We start from the raw sequence: 19903 nt of genomic DNA, 5'->3' as shown, positions 1-19903 counted from the left end.
AGGACAGGTATATAAGATAAGTCTGTGGTGGCTCTGTGGGTGGTAGTAAGCTTTAACTGATGTGAATTTTGCAGAAGTCCTGGAACAGTCTCCTTACACAATGCCGCTGACACTGCTATCTTTATTTTCTTCAGATTCCCCAATAAACAGAGTGCAAGAATGGCTGAAAAGGGTCTTTATAACTCATGAAGAAATGCTCACATACCTCAGGGCTTTCAGCATGTGAAATGAAGAGCCCAACTGCATGCCATATAAAGTAGAAACATGGTTGGTGGTAAACAAAATCACTTCAGAAAGTCTGTTCTCTTTAAAAGCTCCCTGTAGTTAGTCTTTATGATCAGTTAGACATTTTAGGAAAAGCTAAGAAACATTTTTAAGAGAGAAGAATGAGTTGCCTCAGTGAGCTATTTTTTAAAAAGCCTGTAAATCTTAAATTAGCATCTGCTCTCTATGGTAAATCTTTCCCGTAGCCTGAAATTCAGCCCAACATATTTTGGCATTACATTGTGGGTATATTCCTTCTCTCCCCAGACACTAGAGTAACTAACAGGATCTGGTATCCACAATCACAAACTACTTCCAGAGCGAAGCAATACAACTAAGAGCAAGAGTTGGCCTAGGAACTTCCTCCTCGGTAGTGACCTAACAAAGCTGCACCATAATCACCCCTCCGCTGGTGCTTCTGCCTTTCTAATTTATACCATGCAATTAGCACCTCGTTCTATCCTGCTCTTCTCTATGCTTGACTCTTTAGCACTTCGTTTTTCTCACTATAAAAATAGTTAATTATCACATTGTCTTCTCCCTAATTGCTATTTGAGATCATTTTTGTTTCCCCAACAAAGTTTTTTTGAATAGAGAGTATTGAAACTCTTTGGTATACCATAATAGCTAAAATAAGCCTAACTACCTAATAGCTACATGCTTATATAATCAATAATTGACTGCTACTTTAAAAATACACATCAAAAATAAAACAAAACTGGATTATATCTTCGTTTTTTTCCTCTGCAAAATTAGATGTTGCCTCAGAAGTACTACAAAACATTGGATTACTTGTTATAAAGTCTTTTGTTTTTCTTTTAAAAGTTTCTTAGGAACCTGTTATGGTTTGTGATGGTTTGTTCCTTCATGTGTTGAAATTTGTTCATGACTGTGAGGCATTAAGAGAATGGAAACCTAGTCCAACAATGGTGTTTAGACGTGAGGCTTTGGGGAAGTGATTAAAGCCACATAAGGTTATCAAAGCTCAGCCCTCATGATTGAACACTGGTGGTTTTATAAGGGAAGAGAGATCAGAAGATACACACACACACACACACACACACACACACACGCACACACACACACACGTGCTCTCTATCTGTTACACATGAACTGTGGTTTGGGGGTGGTCTGAGTAGCCCCCAAGAGTCCATTATGATTACAGACTTGGTCCTTGGGGTGGAAAGTGCTATAGAATATTTAAGAGGTGATGTCTACAGGGGGCATGCAGCTTTGGGGGTGTACTCTCAAAAAATTATTCTATTGTGACCCCATGAGTTCTTTAGAGAGGACTGTGATAAAAGGAGCAAAGCGCTTCACATTCTCTCTGCTTCCTGGCTTGCCATGTGATGGTTCCCACTCCAGCACAATCCAACATCTGCCATCCACCACCAGGCCCAGCCAAAGCTAGAGCCTGTGTCTGCTTGGACTTTTAGCTTTCAAAACTATGAATTTAGTCAATCTATGCTCTTATAAAGTTAGCTGTCTTAGAAATTTCATTGTAGTGACCAAGACTGAAAAATGTACCATATGATCCTCAGCATCTTCTTGGGATAGCCAGCAAGAAGGCCATCACTAGATGCAGGCCTTCAGCCTCTGGAACTGTGCATGAAATAAACCTCTTTTCTTTATAAAGAAAGCCAGGCTCAAGTATTTTGTATTATAACATAAAATGTACTAAGATGGAATCTGATCTGAAAACTTCAAACCCTCAGAAAGATGGTAATAGCATAAGAGAGTGAAGCTGAAATGAATGGCACTGTTTTCATTCTAATTTAAATCTTAAATTGGATTGATTAGATTAAGAAAGACAACCATTTCTCAGGCCTATTTCAGAGAGTTAAAATTGGTGCAGGTGGGAGACTAGAGATACAAAGAATAAGATACAGGTCAAAAGTCTGCCCAACAGAGAGTCTTCATGACTGATAAAATCCTTACTGTCTGTCACTACCTTCAAAGTACAAGACAGATCATAGCCGAAAGCAGGCCACTGGTCCTGTCTGCCTTGAGATTACAGAGAAGATCACTAAATTGCAGGCTGATGACCCCAGGTGCTGACTGAAGCCTCCAGGCTCACTTTTTATTGTCTCAGTGTCTTTTGTGGATGACCAGAGTTTCATCTTCCCTTCCTCATCTGGTTTGCATCACTGACAAATTTTTCTTTTCCTCTCTGGAAACGTTCTTCCCCAGCCCTGCACAGTTGGAAGAGCGCACCTCATTTCCACGTGACCTGGAATACAACTTTCATCATAAAACAAAAGTAAGTGGTTGAGATAAAGCAGCAAATAAAAAATAAAGCACCTGGAAATAGAAAAAGACATAGAATTTGTGCTCCTCGTTCTTCAGTTAAAAAGGAAAAGCTGAGGGCTGGGGATTTAGCTCACTAGCACCTTGCCTGTCTCACAAGCGCAAGGTCTTGAGTTCAATCCAAAGTAACAGCTAAAAAAAAAAAAAAAGAAAGAAAAATCTGGGACATGGCTTAAAGTCTTCGTTAAAATGGAATAGACTGTCAGGAAGTTGGATTTGAACCAACATCGATGAGGTATTTTTCTTACAGTTCCACTTCTGTAGGCAGCTTTGCAGTGGGCTTCAAACTTCACTCCCTGGCCAAATGCAGTGAAGTTACTTTTTCTTCCTCTATCTGATTGAGCCAGAGCTTTGGGAAGGGCAGTGAAGTGAGCTGAAATGAAATTGCCCAAGTTATGGTTCTCAAGTAAATGAGATTTTTCTCTAATGCTTACCAACTGTCACCAGGTCAGATGGATTTTTCTGCTTGAAGTCCCTTGATGCATTAATTTCTTCACTGTCTTATGGTATTCCTTTGAAAGTAACCTCAGTAGCCATAAAAACATAAACAGAAAATGCGTAGCATAACTGTTACAAACGCACAGAGATGCACAAACAAGTAAGAAATAAAAAGTGGGAGAGGGATGGAAGGAAGGTCTCTAGACGAGCATGCTGTTCACTTGATTTTCCACTCGGTGAGCATTTAACCCATCACATCACCCAGATCTACCCTAAAATGGCATAAAGTGAGGATCTGGGCCAGGTGAGCTAGAAATCCTTAAAGGTAGGTGCATCTTCTCTTTTCTCGATTTGTCTGGTGCAGTGATTTTCTGAAGAAATTCCTAAAACAGTGAAACCACAACATATAAAGCATTTGGAAGTAGAGCTGCACTGGCAGAGTTAGGGGTTCTCAGCAGAGGGCTTTGTCCTCCCACCACAGGAGCCCACAAGAGCCTCTAAGTAGCTGCAGGCTTAGAGGTTTGAAAGTCACATTCCTGGATTTTCAGTGACCCAGCATGTGCTAACACTGTAGTTTCATTTCTCTGAATACAAATAGCTATGATCTGAGTTAGAGAACACAAAGACATCTCTGCCTCTAATATATCCACATAGTTTCCGCATTCTCTCTCAATTTGGGAGGGGGTTGGATAAAGGTTGGTATCATTTATAACAGATACACAAGCCTAGTTGTCTACTATCTAACTTCTCTCATTTTCCTTTCAAAAACATTTCGATCGATATTTATTGAATGTCTTATATCCAAGGAACCATATGGTCATTGAAAGACACAAATAAATGAGCATAATAGCAGTGATAACAGTAGTAATAGTAACAATGACAGCAAACATGCATATAGTATTTACTAAGTTCCAGGCACCGCTTGAAGCTCTTTATATAATATTTATTAAAGTGTTCAGTCATGCAAATAACAATCTAGGAAAGATATGATTATCATTGCTAATTTACAGATGAGGAAATTGATGGAGAGGTTAAATAATTTGCCCAAATTTATATATCTGAATATAAATGGCAGACATTTATATATCTAACAAGTGAACCCAGACAGTCTGGCTCCTGAATCTGCACTTTGATAGTATTTGCTATATGTTCATTGCCTTTGTGATTCGTCACTATACTTTTATTCATCTTTTCTATCCTGCAAAAAGCAAGTTTCTGCATACAGACCTTTTAAGTCTTCCTTCCTTTCAGAGGATTATGGGCAGTGTGTACATGAGAAACAGACTGCATCTTTTTCAGCCAAATCATTCACTGAATACCTATTAATTGTTAGGTACTTTATGTCATCAGCATCACTGATTAACCATTAATCTTTCCAGGTAAAAATTTTTTCATCAATAAAGAAACATTTATTTGTTCATACCTAATAAGGATTCGTGCTGGATTCAGGCCCATACTCATTTTCCCAAGTTCCTATCCTGGCACTTCCCTGTGCTATCAGTCTTAAGATTATGAAATGGTTAGATGTTTCTAACTGGGGTTAGTAATGCCATGAACCACTTTCTCCAACTTTCATCTCTTACTCTGTTTATATCCCCACATGATCCTTAAACTGCATCTACATTTTAAAAAGCTGTGCCATATTGACCTTGCTGTATGGACCAACAGTTGTCGACAGCCTGAAATGTGGGAGAAGGGCAAGTGCTGCTTCCCAAATCCATATACAACATGAACATGGTACATGACAAAGCTGGGGACCTCACTACTCCATGTTCTGAATTCCTGAACTCTGAATATTCATGATCACTTTCACTCATCAATATGCACCACAGAGCTTTGATGACTTGATTAAAGCTAACGGAAGTTGACAATACTGAGTCAGACCAGGAAAGTTGGGGTAATACAGAGATGGGCAAGAATGACAAGACCATCTCAGTTTAAGTTGGCTTTCACTTCTCTTTCCTACCAACTCACCAAACAAGCATAATGTACCCAAGATTAAAGAACTAAGTAAGTGGCTGTCATTTCCCCATTCCGTCTGTGACATTAAGTGCCCACTTGGGGGAGGACTTTGCCATATCAGAGGCCCTGGATGCACAGACTTGAGTTTACTACACAACAGTCCTCTGAGGTGGGTCAGGCACACATGCAAACACTACCCTATTGCCACACAGGGAATTGCTGGGAACATCAGGCTCATTTCTGAATTCTGTAACTTATACATCAGTAGGTCTATAGCAGGCTTGGCTATGGGCTTCACTACTGTCAAAATCACTATGACGCAGGAGTCGGATTAAAATGTGCTATCCTTGCCAGATGTTATTGAGTGTGTTATCTGGGCTGGGCCTGGGACTGCTCATGTAGAGTGGGAAGTTAATGCCACTTTCTAAAAGTCTTTTGAATTTTCAAAGCAGAAAGTCAAAGTCAAAGCGGAAAATCTCTTGGTATAGGTATTCAATGAACTTCTTAGTGATCTTAGAGTAGTCAAAGATATTTAAATTTGACGTCAACCTGTTTCTCTTGATTTTTATGAAACCTTGGAGACCCACATCAGAAACAAGAACCCTTTGTCCAACGAGACTTCAGACTTTACAGGTCAATTGCATAGATTAGGTATCCTTTAAAAGAAGAAATATAAGCCAGACAGGGTGGGTAGATCTACAATCCCAGACTCTGGGAGGCTAAAGGAGGAGTTTGAGCCCAACTTGGGCAATTTAGTGACTTAGGAGTACCCTGTGTCAAAATATAAAATAAAAAAGGGCACGACAAGGGCATGCTGCTCAGTGCAAAGGTTCTGAGTTCAATACACAGTAGGAAGGAAGGAAAAAAAGAAGGGAGCAAGAAAGGAAAGAAGGAGGAAAGGAAGGAAAGCCATAAAGACAGAAAAAGAAAGAGAAGGAGGGATAGAAAAATAGGACCTCAGCCCCTGGAGAAAAACCATCTTTTTGTTTTTATTTTTATTTTTTGAGACAGGTCTCACCATGTAGTTGAGACCGACCTGGAACTCACTATGTAGCCCAGGCTGGTCTCGAACTCACAGTGATCCTCCTACCTCAGCCTCCCAAGAAAAACCATCTTGAAAGGCAAAACCTGTCAAGTGTGGCTAAATGAACAACTGGGGCTGACACTTTAACTCTGGGTGTGGATTAAGGCTCTCATACACCCCTCCAGATGCATTCAGCATAACCCCAGAAAGTCCTGTGAAGAAAAGGAAAGGGAAACAAAGAACTTTGCCCTTATAGGCCCCACAGCTTTTATATAGGAAGCTCTTCTGAAGATCTGGTCAGACAAAGCAGAAAGTACTTCCCTGGTGAGCAATGGGAAAGAAAAGCAGCTAGGTTTTGTCAGGAGCTGCATGAGCAGAAATCTAGAAGGCAGATAGAGGTCAGTGGTCTCTGGAGTAGACTGACATGGCCAGCACAAGAGTTAGGGTCTGAAATCTGATCCACTTCCTGTGGTGTTGCCGATATAATTTGTCCACAGGAAAACGGGCAGCAACATGGACAGCAGTGAGGCCAATGTCCAGTGGGTGGCCAAGGAACAAGAAAAAGATCAAGACAGAAGAGATGGAAGCAGAGGTCCTGCAAATCTGTGTCATCTGTGAAACAGCATCCCTACCTGCAAATCCTGAAGAGGAAGTGACTCCACTCTGGACTCCTAAAACCTAGAGAAGGAGGCAGGAGGAACTAGGGACATTCGGGGGACATTTGTAAGTATTCTTGGAGAGCCTCTACTTTCAGGAAAGAGGTTATAGGAGGAGATCAGACTTCTTATAGTTAGGGAAGTGGGGGCCTTGAAGCACCGAGATTCATGCTTTTACAGCAAAGGTGACACACATTACTGTGTGAAGCCTGGAACTTACAAATTACACATATAACACTGGACTTTGAGTCCAAATGAGTGCGAAAACTGTTATTAGGAAGGAGTGCCGACAGAGGGGAGCACTAATAGAGAAGTCTTTGGGGACCTCTTTCATTTATATACTTCCGTCTTTCCTAATTCAGCAAACATTTCTAGCATGCCACACAATAGGGCAGGGGTTGAGAATACAAAAATAAGTAGGGCATCGTCTCTGACCTGAATAACCTCATAGTTTAGTGGAAACCAGACCTATTAAAAGATGAAGATGATGCCAAGTGATGGCCATGTATGCTCATCAAAGGAAAGGCTGGAAGAATCCTGAAGAAGGTAGACTACTGGGCAACCCACACAGGTCTTAATAAATGGAAAGAGTTTTCTCTGACAACTGGCAAGCAAGTATTTGGGTCTGTAGGGGCAGATGGAGAATGCCCGGCGCAGTCTCCAGGCTCTGTCTCCCTTCTCTGTATCCTGGGCCTTTGCTTCTGTAGACTAACCTTCCTTTTTTTCTGCCTTTTAGTTTTGCTTTACTAAGTGGAGATGCTAGCAGGATGTCGGAGATCAGAGAGGGAAGGAGAGAGAGAGATGTTTATTCCTCCCGCTCCACTCCTACTCAGGCTGTGTTCCTCTGTCCATGACTGTGCCTCCTTCCCCAGGTTCCACCAAGAGAAGAGTTATCAGATGGGGGCAAGTTTAGTAGCTTTCTTCTTTTGCTGGCCCCAGGGCAGTTACCTTCTCCTATTACCTGCGCTATTCCTGCCCACCACTCCATAAGGAGCGCTTTCATTTAACTGTGATCTGTCACCTTTTAAGGTGCACCATCTGTTCCCCGTTGGGACCCTGCATGAGGTAGCATCCAAGGATAATAGTGTGTGCAAGGGGAGCTGGGAAATGGCACAGCTCATCTAGGAAGCTGTTGGAGGCAGAGTTCAAGAAGCAGAGACTGGGGCTGCAGCTGGGGACCCTGTCAGGGGCCAGGTCACATAAAGCCCATGTGCTCAGTGTAAGAGATTTTATCCTAAAGACTGCTGGTACCACTGGGGTTTATGTTATGGTCTTTCTGGTGATTTTTTTTTTCCTCAGGACTACTTAGAATCTTATATTACTCGTGACCTTGGATAAGACCTTTCCCTGCCTCTGAATTACAAAACATAGCTTTTAAATAATGTAGCACTCGAGAGGTTTTAGAACTTCCTCAATGTCCTGCTTAAAAACTCCCATGGGTTTCTCTTAGAAATGAAAACACAGAACTTAGTAGAAAGAAGTAGTTTCTCCCTCTCCATGTGTATATACCTTAAACAAACGTTTTAAATTTTAAGTTTTATTGACCCAGAATTGACAACTCCCCTAGAATTAAATGTAATTGTTGCTCTTCACCTCATCTTTCTCCGGAACAACCACTGGATGACGTTGGGAACGTGAGCCAGGTGAGAGTGATTATAAGCCCAGAAAATAACAGCTTGTGCTCTTCCTCAAACTTCACCTGAGGGAGAGGAGGAGAATCAAGTGGAGGAGAAGACAGCTCTTAATGACTGAGCCCAGTACATTTGTTATAATAGGATGTTGTTCGGATACTGATTATTCTAAAGCAGAGATGATTAAACTCTCCCGCTGGATGAGACATATCTTGTAGGTGGGCTGACCAATGTCCATTCTCGACCCCTCTCTCCCTCATCAACTTCTATTATTGAGAGAAGAAAACTTAATGTTCATTTTATTTATATCCCTTTCAGAATGGACATGTGATGAATTTTAGCAAGGTGGGTAGAAGTCTGCTAGTGGTTTCTGAGAAAGCTTTTGCAATTTTTGATTATTTAAAAAAATGATTATCATACCATCATCCCCTCCTCCTTTCATCCTGACTTGAACATAGAAGGACTAGCTGGAGCAGAGCAGCCATCTGTGGGCAGGAGGCAATGACCCCAAGGATGGGAAGACGGCATTGGGTCCATGATGGCACTGGGTCTGTGATGGCATTGCTAAGAAGTTAAAAAGAACAATAGCAGTGGTTTCGCTTATGGAGTTCTTGCTACATTAGATGTTATTTAGGTTACTGTTTATTGAGTAATCTGCTCTTATTGCTAACTACATTCTTACCTAATATACTTGCATCATAGAAAACCACAGCTACTCACACCTCTCACTTTTCACTTATAATCAGTGTTTTTGACAATAATAGCCTGTCTCCTATAACGAGCCAGTATTTTTTTTTCCAAATGACCTTGACATGTCTCTGCAAAGAAATTAACGTTCCTATCTCAACTGACACACATTTGGCAGGAGCAGCAAGTTAACTTCCATTCTTATTGGAACTGAAATGCTACGGTCACCATTACAATAATGTTTTAAAAGACTTCCCCTCTTTAACCCACAGGGCCTTTATCTCTGTCATAACCAACTGGCAAACCCCCAATAACGGAGAAATCCAACCAACCTCTTTTCCTTTGGGGCTAATTGGCTGGGGGTTTTGTTTGTTTTGTTTTGTTTTGGTTTGGTTTGGTTTGGGATTTTTGCAAAGTGATACATTTTGTAGAACGGCTTCACATAAATTGCAGTTCCAACCTCAAATTCATCCTTAACTTTGCCCCCAAATCTGACCCTGCTACTTTCGGGCTTGTTTCTCCCTTCTCTGAGAAATTTTTGTGCCTCTTCTTTTCCCCCTCCAATATCTTATTCTGCTGACTCTTGCCTTGCTCTAGTAGTTCACTCATAAACTCATAACTAGGAGTTAGCAGTCCCTTGCTGCCTCTGCAGCTTCCCAACTTCTCTGACTCCCCTCCTCTTATGACAGGAGAGTTGGCATTTTTCCCATTAAAGTCATGCACATTCGTGCTCTACCCAAGTGCTCTTCAGACCAACAGCTGCAGTGACATCACCTGGAAACCGTTGAAAATGACGGCTCTGAGGCCTCACCCCAGATCTACCGAACCAGAACCTGTCAGAAGTTTCAAATGCATATGTACAAGAAAAAAATCTTTCCTTGACTACTTTTCTTTTCTTTTTTTTTTAATTGAGTTTATTGGTACTTTTTAAGTTTACAGTACAGTCACATTCATCATTGGGATCTTGTACCTTTACATGACAGATCTTGGTTCCCATTTTTTCCCTTTGTCCCTGCCCTCCCTTCACCCCCTCTTCCCCTCCCCATCTACAAACACTTTGTTTCCATTTGAATATTTTTTCTTGAGAATTTGGTGCCTGTCAATCTTCATTCCCCCAAGCTATCACTTGCCTTTTCCCTACTAATATAATAGTTAATTCCTATCAGCACAAAAATATTCTATAGTACTTTCTACCTGAGAAAACGGAAACTCTCAGGGCCCATATTTCTTTCCAGTGACTGCTTTCTCTCCCCACTTCCCTTTAGAAAGTCCTTAGGAGTCTTTCATGTATGCATGCCATTCACTTACTCCTTCCATTTGCTCTGAATCTAGTCTGGTCTCTGTCCCATCTTCCACTAAAGCACTCTTGTCAAGTTCAGCCATCATCTCCCTATAGTGGATAGGGTTCAGAACAGTTTCTGTAAAATTTGGCATCATGGCATCTTGAATATTTTAGGCTGAAGTGTAATGGAGAAAAAGCAGGACAGTCACTCTTTGGCCTTCTTTTCTCCCTTGAAGCAGGTCCTAAGACGGCCATTAACATCTTTACCTCTGATGACACAGGGACGTAAAGAAGGATCTAAAACAGGCCTTGCTAAGTCACCCTCAGTCTATTGCCATTAGATCCTACCCTCTTTTGTCCAATTACACTTCTACACATATGTAAATGCCCTGTATACCTGAGCTGTGCATGTCACAGCACTGCATACATACACGCGTACTTCCTTGCCACTTGCCTAACAGCTAGCCTGTAGGCTTCATTGGTGTGGAAATGGCACTTTCTTCATTCCCAATACAAGCCATAAACCCAATGCTTCACCCAGTATGGAGTCAGCAAATAATACAAGCTTTCCCATGACACTCTTTCCATCCTTCAACAAAAAAGGACTGCTTATCATTGTGTTTTCACACTAAGAACTCTCTAATAGAATAGAATAGAGTGCGTTAGCAAAGACTTTTGAAATTGGGATGGAGAGCAGTTAGAGAAAATGCTTTAAAAATTACAAGAAGTTATCTGTTTCTTAAGATGTAGAAGATTGCTTTAATTTGGGGAGAAAGTAGTTTTCTTGATTTGGGAAAACTATTGGAAGGGCTCTTTACTCTCGTACAAGTAAATCAAATTTTCTTTGGGCAAACTTTGAAGTCCTCATTGATCTAACACAGATATTTCAGTCCGGGTGATAAGAGCTCCAGGTAATCCTAAAACCGCTGAGCATAAATATAGAGTTATCTTCACAAACATGAGTGCTCTCTACTTTTTGTGGGTTAGGAAAGGTGCTTCATCAGGCAGATTATACATTATACTTTACATGCAATTGTCTCTTTTATTCTGTCTGAAAGCCTGGTTATGTTCATTTGTAAGTAAAAGCCCATTGAGGGACTGGGAGTACAGAAAGCCAATAACAGAAGTAAACATTATCAAGAATTTTCAAGTCAGGTATTGTCTCTGGCCATCTTTTGACTTATCTTTGAGGTGAGTACTATATTTTGTATTTAAAGAAAAAAGACTCAAACAGTTGTTTCTTTTGAAATGTGATAGATCGACTAAGCAGCAGAGACCGACTCTGAGCTGAATTTAGGCAGTATAGGGGTGCATGTTAAACAGGAAATCTGCAGGTTAGGCATGATCTCCTCCTCTTGCTGGAAGAGAGGCACTGGCAAAAGCAATTCAACAGGACTGGAGCAGCTCTACCCCAGGCAAGATGTTACTAAAGGTGAATGCACCATTGGCCAGTGTATGCTAAATCACTATCCTGGTGGGCCCAGCAAGCAAGATATGACTTGATCTACGTCAACCAAAATATAATTTCAAATAAAAACTTCAAGTCTGAAGCATTTTAATACTGGCAAATGTATCACAACCTCACAGTCGTAGTGAACCAACTTTCCAAAATGACTGGTGGCTGTCCAGACTTAGCAGGACATTCTGGATACCTCACAGCCAGGGTCTAGAGACTGCAGGGCTCTTGCAGCAGCCTGAGATGCCGCCAAGTAAGAGGCCAGACTCAGCCTACTTCAGCTCCTTGGTGAATGAACAGGCTGAGCAACACGCCTTGCAAACCTAAACCTGAAGCACAGGTTCTGCAGAAAAGGAGAAGGAGAATGGAAGAAGAGAAGGAAATCGTATGGGGAGAGGGGGAAAGGGAAGGGAGAACAAACAGCAGAGGAAGGAAAAAAGACAGGAGCGCGTCCTGTCACTGTACCTCACAAGCCACCCGTGGCTTCCAGTGCCACTCATTTCCCTGACCCAGTAAGGACAGCTGCTTCGTTGGGGCACAGAATGAAGGGCAACAACACAGCCCAGGTGAGTGAGGAAAGGCTATCCAAAGTCTTCATCCAAGTCAAGCTCTTCTGAACTTCCAAGCAAAGTAAACATTTCAAAGCCTAAGACCCCAGAACTCCTGTGCCAGGTCCACCTGAAGGAAGACATCTCATGTACCAGGGTGTGCCTCAGTGCTCTCTGCCTTCCAAACTTGAAACAGCTCAGTAAGATGCTGTGATTTGATCACTGATTCCATATTTGTAATACAAACTTCAATCTGAAGCACCAGTGTTACACAGTTCAGCTGTAATTATGGGACTACTCTGTAAATTAAATATACGAATAAAAATTAATTTCACTGAGTAACTAAAAATAAGTTCCTGCTGACTTAAAATTGTCAAATGGCTAACTCAGTCTTAACTAAGAGAGAAATATAGATGGAAACAGAGGGAGTAACAGAATAGGTAATTTATTTGTCATTGTACCCTAAAATCTGCACTTTTTACTACTATTTACCCATACAATCAGAAATTCCATCAACAAAATTATATGTATCAGCCCTGCATATAATAACGTATTTAAAAAGTTACTCTAACCCCCCCAAATTTATGAAATTCTTAAGGTCTTATGTTTTCTATTTTATGTATACAGATTTAATCTGGAATAAAGGCAGAATAATTGTTAAAAATACAGCCTTAGTATGGTACTTACTACAAAGCTGAATTAATTTTTTGTAGGCTGTTAAAAAGCTGAATGAAAGTGCTTCTTTTAACAAATCAAGAAGAGTAAGAATTCTCTAAAATATAGTGAAAAGGGCAAACCCCAATTTAATTTAAATCATACATACAATAAATATGAAGTATCCTTTGCTCTTGGTTAGAAATCCACAGCAGAAAAAAAGAAAAGAAAAAAGAAATACACAGCAGAAAAAGTCAGCAGAACCCGTGACTACAATATAAACCCTGTTTTGTCACTGACTTCCATTATACAATCACAGTGATACCACTCAAAGAAAAATAAACAAAACTTGTGTGCATGATTCCGCAGGGTCAGCCTTAGGAAATTCTGTTCCCACCGTGCCACAGGGAACTCATCTGGCCAGTCCACCTTTCCTGGGCTGCAGTCTATCTAGCAAGCCTGACTGTGGGTACCCTCCTGTCTACTCTGGAGCACATGGATTCCCCCTCACTGCCGGACTTGCTGGACTGTCCTATGTTCTAGATTTCTACCCGCTCCCTGCTCCTCTCAACTTCTAACATAATTACCTGGCCAGAAGATTTTCAAATCAACTCCACTTTTTGAAAGATTAAGTTCCTAGGATGGCTTAAAGGCCAAACTCACAGTGAGATCTCAGACTGCTCATGAAGAGTAGGCGGGATTACTGCTGCAAGACTGGCACATTCTAAGGGATAGATCAGCCAGCTCCCATCACTCACTTCTGTTAGGTTTCGAGGGAAGAAACAGCAGCAAGCACTGGCTTCCCTTTGCTTTTTATGAGAAGATGCCATGCAGCAACTGAAGAACAACAGTGTTTATCAATATTTGGAATCATTTTCAGCAGTGCAATCAAGACGCTCCTCTTCGGGAGCCCTGGAGTACGAATGTGGCAAGACTTACTAAGATACGGAGACAATCTGTATGTGCTTCTGCTTGAAAGAAGAAATTAATAAAAATGGTGAGTTAGGGAAATATCAAAGTTTGGTAAAAAATAGTAAATGTCCCCAAAGACTCTGAAGAGACTAAAGAGAGTAATTTCTAAGGGTCATTAGATGTTTTATGCCAGATTTGCAGCTAATGATTTGATCAGGACCAATACAAGCATCATATACAGAGGTATTATTTTTTAAAAATTATTTCCTGATCAAGGGAAGAAATTTTAAAAGAAAAGAAGGAAGTAAAGGACAAGGAATTTTTTAACCCATTTTAAATTTCTTTTTCTTTTTTTTTTTTTTTTTTTGTACCAGGGATTGAACTCGGGTCCTTGCACTTGCAAGGCAGGTGGCAGAACCACTGAGCTACATCCTCGGCCCTAAACTTCTTAAGAAAATCAAATAATAATCAGGATCTCTATAAAGACTGTCAATATATGTGAACTTATTTGAAAACTATAGTTACAGTTATATTTACATTTCTGGAAACTTTCCTTAAAGCCATGTAACAAATTTTATTTTCGTCTTCAAGAAAGAGGTGCTTCAAACTATTTGGGGCCTCTGTGTCATTGCTCTAATTTCACAGGAATAGTTCCAAAAGGGGACAAAGGTGGTGACTTTACAGTGCTGAGAGTACTTTTCCTGTGTTGTCATGGTTTTTATTATTATATCATTTATTAATTATCATTATTGTGTTCATTTTACTATTTGTAAGCAAAGTAGAAGAAAATATTAGGGGTGAAGTACTTGAGGAAATTGCTAATTTTCAACAAATATTACTGAGACAGCTTGCCTGAGTGGGAGGCTTGGGTAAATAATATGTGCTCTTTCTGTCTTCTTCACTTTTATCCTCATTCTGGATGAGCTTCTGTCAAATATAGTGATGGGTCTTTCCTTAGTCCATCCACAGTGCTACTCCTTTTAGGCTCATTTTTTTAATCTTGTATTATTCTCTTTTCTTTTCCATCATTTCCCCCCTTCTATTCTTTGGTAATTCTCTCTGAGGCAATGGTGTCGCATGTTAAACATAAGATCAGTAAGATTGTCTTTATTTATTCTTACTTCATTTTGAAAACTATGCCTTTTTTTTGCTGCAGAATGAGGCAAAAGAACTTCTGGGACAGCAGTTCCAGATGCAGCAGGAACTCCGACTCTATGTAGCTATGACTGTTCTCATCCTTCACCAACATTATATCCAGAAGATCCGAGCCAGCTATCCAGCAGTTTCACTCTTTTTACAACTAACATCTCAAAGAAATATGAGAAAGAACCAGTTTCCTGAAGCTGTCACAAAAATCCCAGAGAAGATTTCTTATTGGCTTAACTTAGGTCACATGCACACATCTAAGAACACATCTCAGGGCTTAAACTAGAGGGTTTGGCAAGCTAGAACTGAGTACCAGAGGGGAGATGATGGTGTAGCCAGGTAGCTGTTGAAAGAAAAAAACTGACAAAAAGTAACTTTTATCCCTGTCTTCATCATTTTCCTCAATGCTGAGAAAATAATACCTGACATCTAGAACTCAAAGGAAGAGAAGTTTATTTTAGCCCATGGCTGCAATCCATGGTCATTTGGCTCCAAGGCAAAAATGGCCTGGCACAGGGGCACAGCAAAGGAAAGGTGCTCACAGCAAAGAGAGAAGGGAGGACCAGGGAGGGAGAAAAACCTCTCCAGGTCATACTCCCAACGACTTGCCTCTAACCAGGTCCCCTTCCTTCTACTAGCAAGTCAGCTCTAGCACCTCAGTAACCCAATCATCTTCCACAAGCTCTACCTCATTCCAGATCCAAACTACAAATTTCTGCTCCTGTCCTCAAAAGACTCATGTTCAACTTTTTTATGCAAAATACATTTAGTCTAGCTCCAAGAGTTGTCAAGGTCTTAATGGTTTCATCATTGCTAAAAAGTCCAATTCCAAAGTCTCCTCTGAAACTCAAGGCAAACTCCTAGCACGAGCCCTTGTAAAAATAAAAAATAAAGGTTAAACACTGCCAACATATAATAGCACAGGGTAAACAATCCCATTCCAAAAGAGAGGAATAGGAGGATAGAAATAAACAAAATCAAAGCAAGATCAAAACCCAGCAGCACAAAAATTAAATCCTATTGTTCCATTTCTAGCACCTGGGGCAGGTATGGAGATATGAATTCCAAAGAGTGTGGGAGGTACTGTCCCTATGTCACTGCTGCTCACAACTCTCATGGCCTCTCTCTTGGGTGGTTTTGTTCTCTGGGCACAGCTTTCCTCAGACATTACTAGTTCTGGGTTTTCCAACTTCCTGGGCTCTCCATAACACTTTCAGCTTCACCCTCACAACTTCACAAATTGCCCTTTCAGGAGCACATTGCCTGGCCTCTCAGATCTTTTTCTGAAACCTGGGAGGAAGAGTTCCTGACCTTTCAACTCTTGTATTCTTCATGCTATAAAAACATAAACCAGGTCTGCCATGAGCTAGAGCAGTAGTTTGGGACCCTTGGATCATGGGTGCTGAGGTATTTGAGTGTCTGGATGGCTGCCAAATCCCAGAGAACCAGTCCCCTAAGAGGCACTATTCAAATGTGTACCACAGATCTCTCTTCTCAAAGTGAAGTCCCACATTTGCACCCCATCTTAGTTGTTTTTTCTTGTTGCTGAGACAAAATATACAACACTCAAAGTTAAAGGAGGAAAGGTTTAGTTCAGTGTATAGTTTATAGAGGTTTCAACCCATAGTTAGCTGGCTCCAAGAAAGGGGAGCATGGTGGAGGGGCATCACAAAGAAGAAATAGCTCATGGTAGGCAGAAAGGCAGCAAAGTAGTGAAGGAGCAGCAGCAGCCTGCCTTCTTTCTGTCCCTTTATGTCTATCCAGGCTACCCATCCTTTGGATGGTTCTATCCATACCCAGGCTGGGCCTTCCCATTATCCACACCCAGAACTATTGTAAACCAATCAGTGGACTAATTTAGTAATCACACACTGTTAATCCCAGTATCACACACCCTAGATCCAGCCATCTCTGAAATGTCCTACCTATGACCATATGAGGCTTTAGAGGAACTTCTGGACATAAGTTATAACCCAGCCCTGAGCCTATAAAGGACAGGGTTTGGTAAATCCCCTCAAGGCATCTTTTCTATTGTCCTGATGCAGAGTACTTGGCTTCTTTTTAATTTATCTTTTTAGGAACCAAGCTTTTTTCTGCTTCAACTTTGCAGGCCCTTTGTTTCTGGCAAAACTGAAACTTTTTCAATGGAAGGTTTTTTTTCCCCCCAGTTTCTCAGTATAAATGTGTCTAAAACCAAGGAGCAGTATTCATACTACAGCCCAAGCATTGGGCTGCTTTGAAATTGCCTCTGCCAAATTAATTCATCCATCACTCTTAATTTCAGTTCCCACAAGGTCTCAGGACATGAACAAAACACAGAAAAATTTTCTGCCAGAATGTAACATACATGGTTTCAAGTCCAAATGCCAAAAAAGTTCTTGTTCCCAACTGAAGCCTCCTGAACCTGATCTTTCTTTACTGTCAGCATTTCTATCAGCATTCTAGTCTTCTGAGCTCCAACCACTATCACCCATCAAGGTTGGCCTACAGCATTCTAAGGCTTCTCTAGCCAAGGATCTTCAAGCTTTTCCAACTGTTTCCCACAATTTGTTACAAAGACTTCTTAACTACATAGTCATATAAATTCTCAGCAAAAACCCAATTTCTCTGGTACCAAAATGTTTTAGTTGCTTTTGCAACAGTTGGACAAACTACCTGACACAATTTAAAAGAGGATGGGTTTATTAGGGCTTATGGTTACAGTCCTTATTATGGCTGGCTCCAAAGCAGAAATTATATAGAAGAGCGGTATAGCAGAGGAAAACTGTTCATGTCATGGTACCCAGGAAGCAGAGAGAGAAAGGAGGAGCCAGGGAGAGAGATAAACACTTTTAGGTCATGCTTCTAGTGACTTTTCTCAAACCCAGGCCTACCTCCTAACAACAAGTCAGTTGTAGTGTCCTCATAATACATTCATCTTCCACAAGCCTTGCCTATGAGGTTTGGTTGGGGTGGGGGTGTCCATAATCAAGCTACAACACTCCCTTTCAATGAATGGTATATAAGCAGTTGATAATTTACCAGTGAGAAATGGAGATGAGACGTGTACAAGTAAACACAGAGAAATGTCTCAGATGAAAGGATAAATCCTAGAAGTAAAAACAGAAAGGGAATGAAAAGAACCAGAAGAAGGTAAAATGTGTGGATTCCAAAATAATCAAGGAGCCAATGTACAATCAAATATGGAGTACCTATAGTTTCTGAAAGGTATAGAAATTATTCCTAGAGCTGAGGTATCAGAATATACAACCCAAGATAAAAGTATCCCCTTCAGGCACAAGTGTTAATAAAGAGCTGCTCACAGACAAATATGGAATACAATGGGGATAGGCATCTATATAATATTATAAATTATTATAATATTCAAATTGAGTTTTTATGCATGGATCTACATTTTTTAAAAAATCATGAGTTCAGAGCCAACTGCAACCACCTTCACTGAAGCAAATTACCAGGAGGATCTATATATGATCCAACTAATAGAATATTTGCTCATAATACTTAAGGTGGCCAAAGACATTAGGAAAGAAGAAAGGAAAGAAAGACGGTAGGAAGGAAGGGAGAAAGAAAGAAAGAAAGAATGATAGATAGATTTTGGTGATGGTCTCGAGATGCAGTTTTACTCCCAATTAGGCCCAACCGTTATCTCTGCCACTCAGTTCTGTGGAACAATAGCCTGACTGTTAAAAAGAAATACCTCGTTAAAGAAAGATATCTGGAATCAAGGCAGGTTCATAGACCATAAACCATCTAGTATCAAGCATGTAAATGTCTTCATTTCTGAACTCTTAAAAATAAGAAAAGGTGGGGCCAGGGATTTAGCTCAGTGGTTCTGCCACCTGCCTTGCAAGCTAAAGGCCCAGAGTTCAATCCCCGGTACCATAAATAAATAAAAATAAATATTTTTTAAAAAATGAGAAAAGGCATGCAGATAGAGAAAAAGAAAAACTATATTGCAATTCATACCTTATTGTCACAAACAAATAAACACACATAACTTAAGATAGTCTCATGTATTGAGTACCATAAAGCACACAGTATTGGTAGGACTCTAGACACATAACAATCGTATCATGAAAGGGTAATCCCCATGGCTTTGAAGAAAGAATCAACAGAAATACGCATCTTATTTTCACCTTTTACAGTCATCATCATTCCTCTACAATCCCCCAGTTCCTAATGCACAGCCATCTTCCTAGTGCTGGCACACTCTCTGATCACTGCTCTTTTAGTTGACAAGGCATCTAGCAATATGAAAAAGCTCAAAGACTCTACAGTAGGTGAAGAACACTTATGGAATTATGTAAAAGATGAAAAAGAAAAAGAGTATAAGCCCGCCAAGGGACTAATCAGTTTCATAAGAAATTATAGAAACAACTATTCCATTGAAACTTAAATACCAGTCATTATACAATTTTTAGCTGTGACTTATCGTTCAACATAAATAGCTAGCACACTATCTTGGTTAGTTTCAAAAATATATTAATAAATACCATATCTTACAAACTTGTTTTAATTGGTTCTGACTTGAAATTGTTTACTATTTTTGAATAATATAATTAACTACTCCAATGCTATATTCAAGAAACATTAAGGATATGACTTATTCTGATGACAGTTGGGAAATTGCAAATTGAGAATGTCTATAATCCCTGCTGTTATAAAATTAAGATTCCCCAAGGGGACAGAAAATTGGAATGGGAATTATAGAATATGGTTCCCCTTCTGTTAAATATTGTGATATATGCAGATTGCAAAATGCAGGAGCTCTAAGAGATATAGAATATGATTGAATACTTTCTCCTTTTGTGAATCTAGTTGATAAAAACTGAATTTGGTATTAGGTTTCAGAAGCTCTTATCTGAAAAATGGTTTACAGAAAAAGGAAGAGAATTGTGGTGCCAACTAACTGTTTCTTTTATCTTCCATACTACCT

General features: G+C 40.2%; 1 pseudogene; it reads right to left on the bottom strand.

Annotated features, from left to right (window-relative positions):
- Window positions 1–14446: 14446 nt before the first annotated feature.
- LOC117283684 lies at window positions 14447–15070 on the bottom strand (annotated as a pseudogene).
- Between the last annotated feature and the right edge of the window lie 4833 nt (window positions 15071–19903).

The sequence above is a fragment of the Fukomys damarensis genome, unplaced genomic scaffold (genome assembly GCF_012274545.1).
Source record: "Fukomys damarensis isolate Sample0158 unplaced genomic scaffold, DMR_v1.0_HiC HiC_scaffold_29, whole genome shotgun sequence".
Taxonomy (NCBI): Eukaryota; Metazoa; Chordata; class Mammalia; order Rodentia; family Bathyergidae; genus Fukomys; species Fukomys damarensis.
This window is presented reverse-complemented; position numbering and strand designations above follow the sequence as displayed.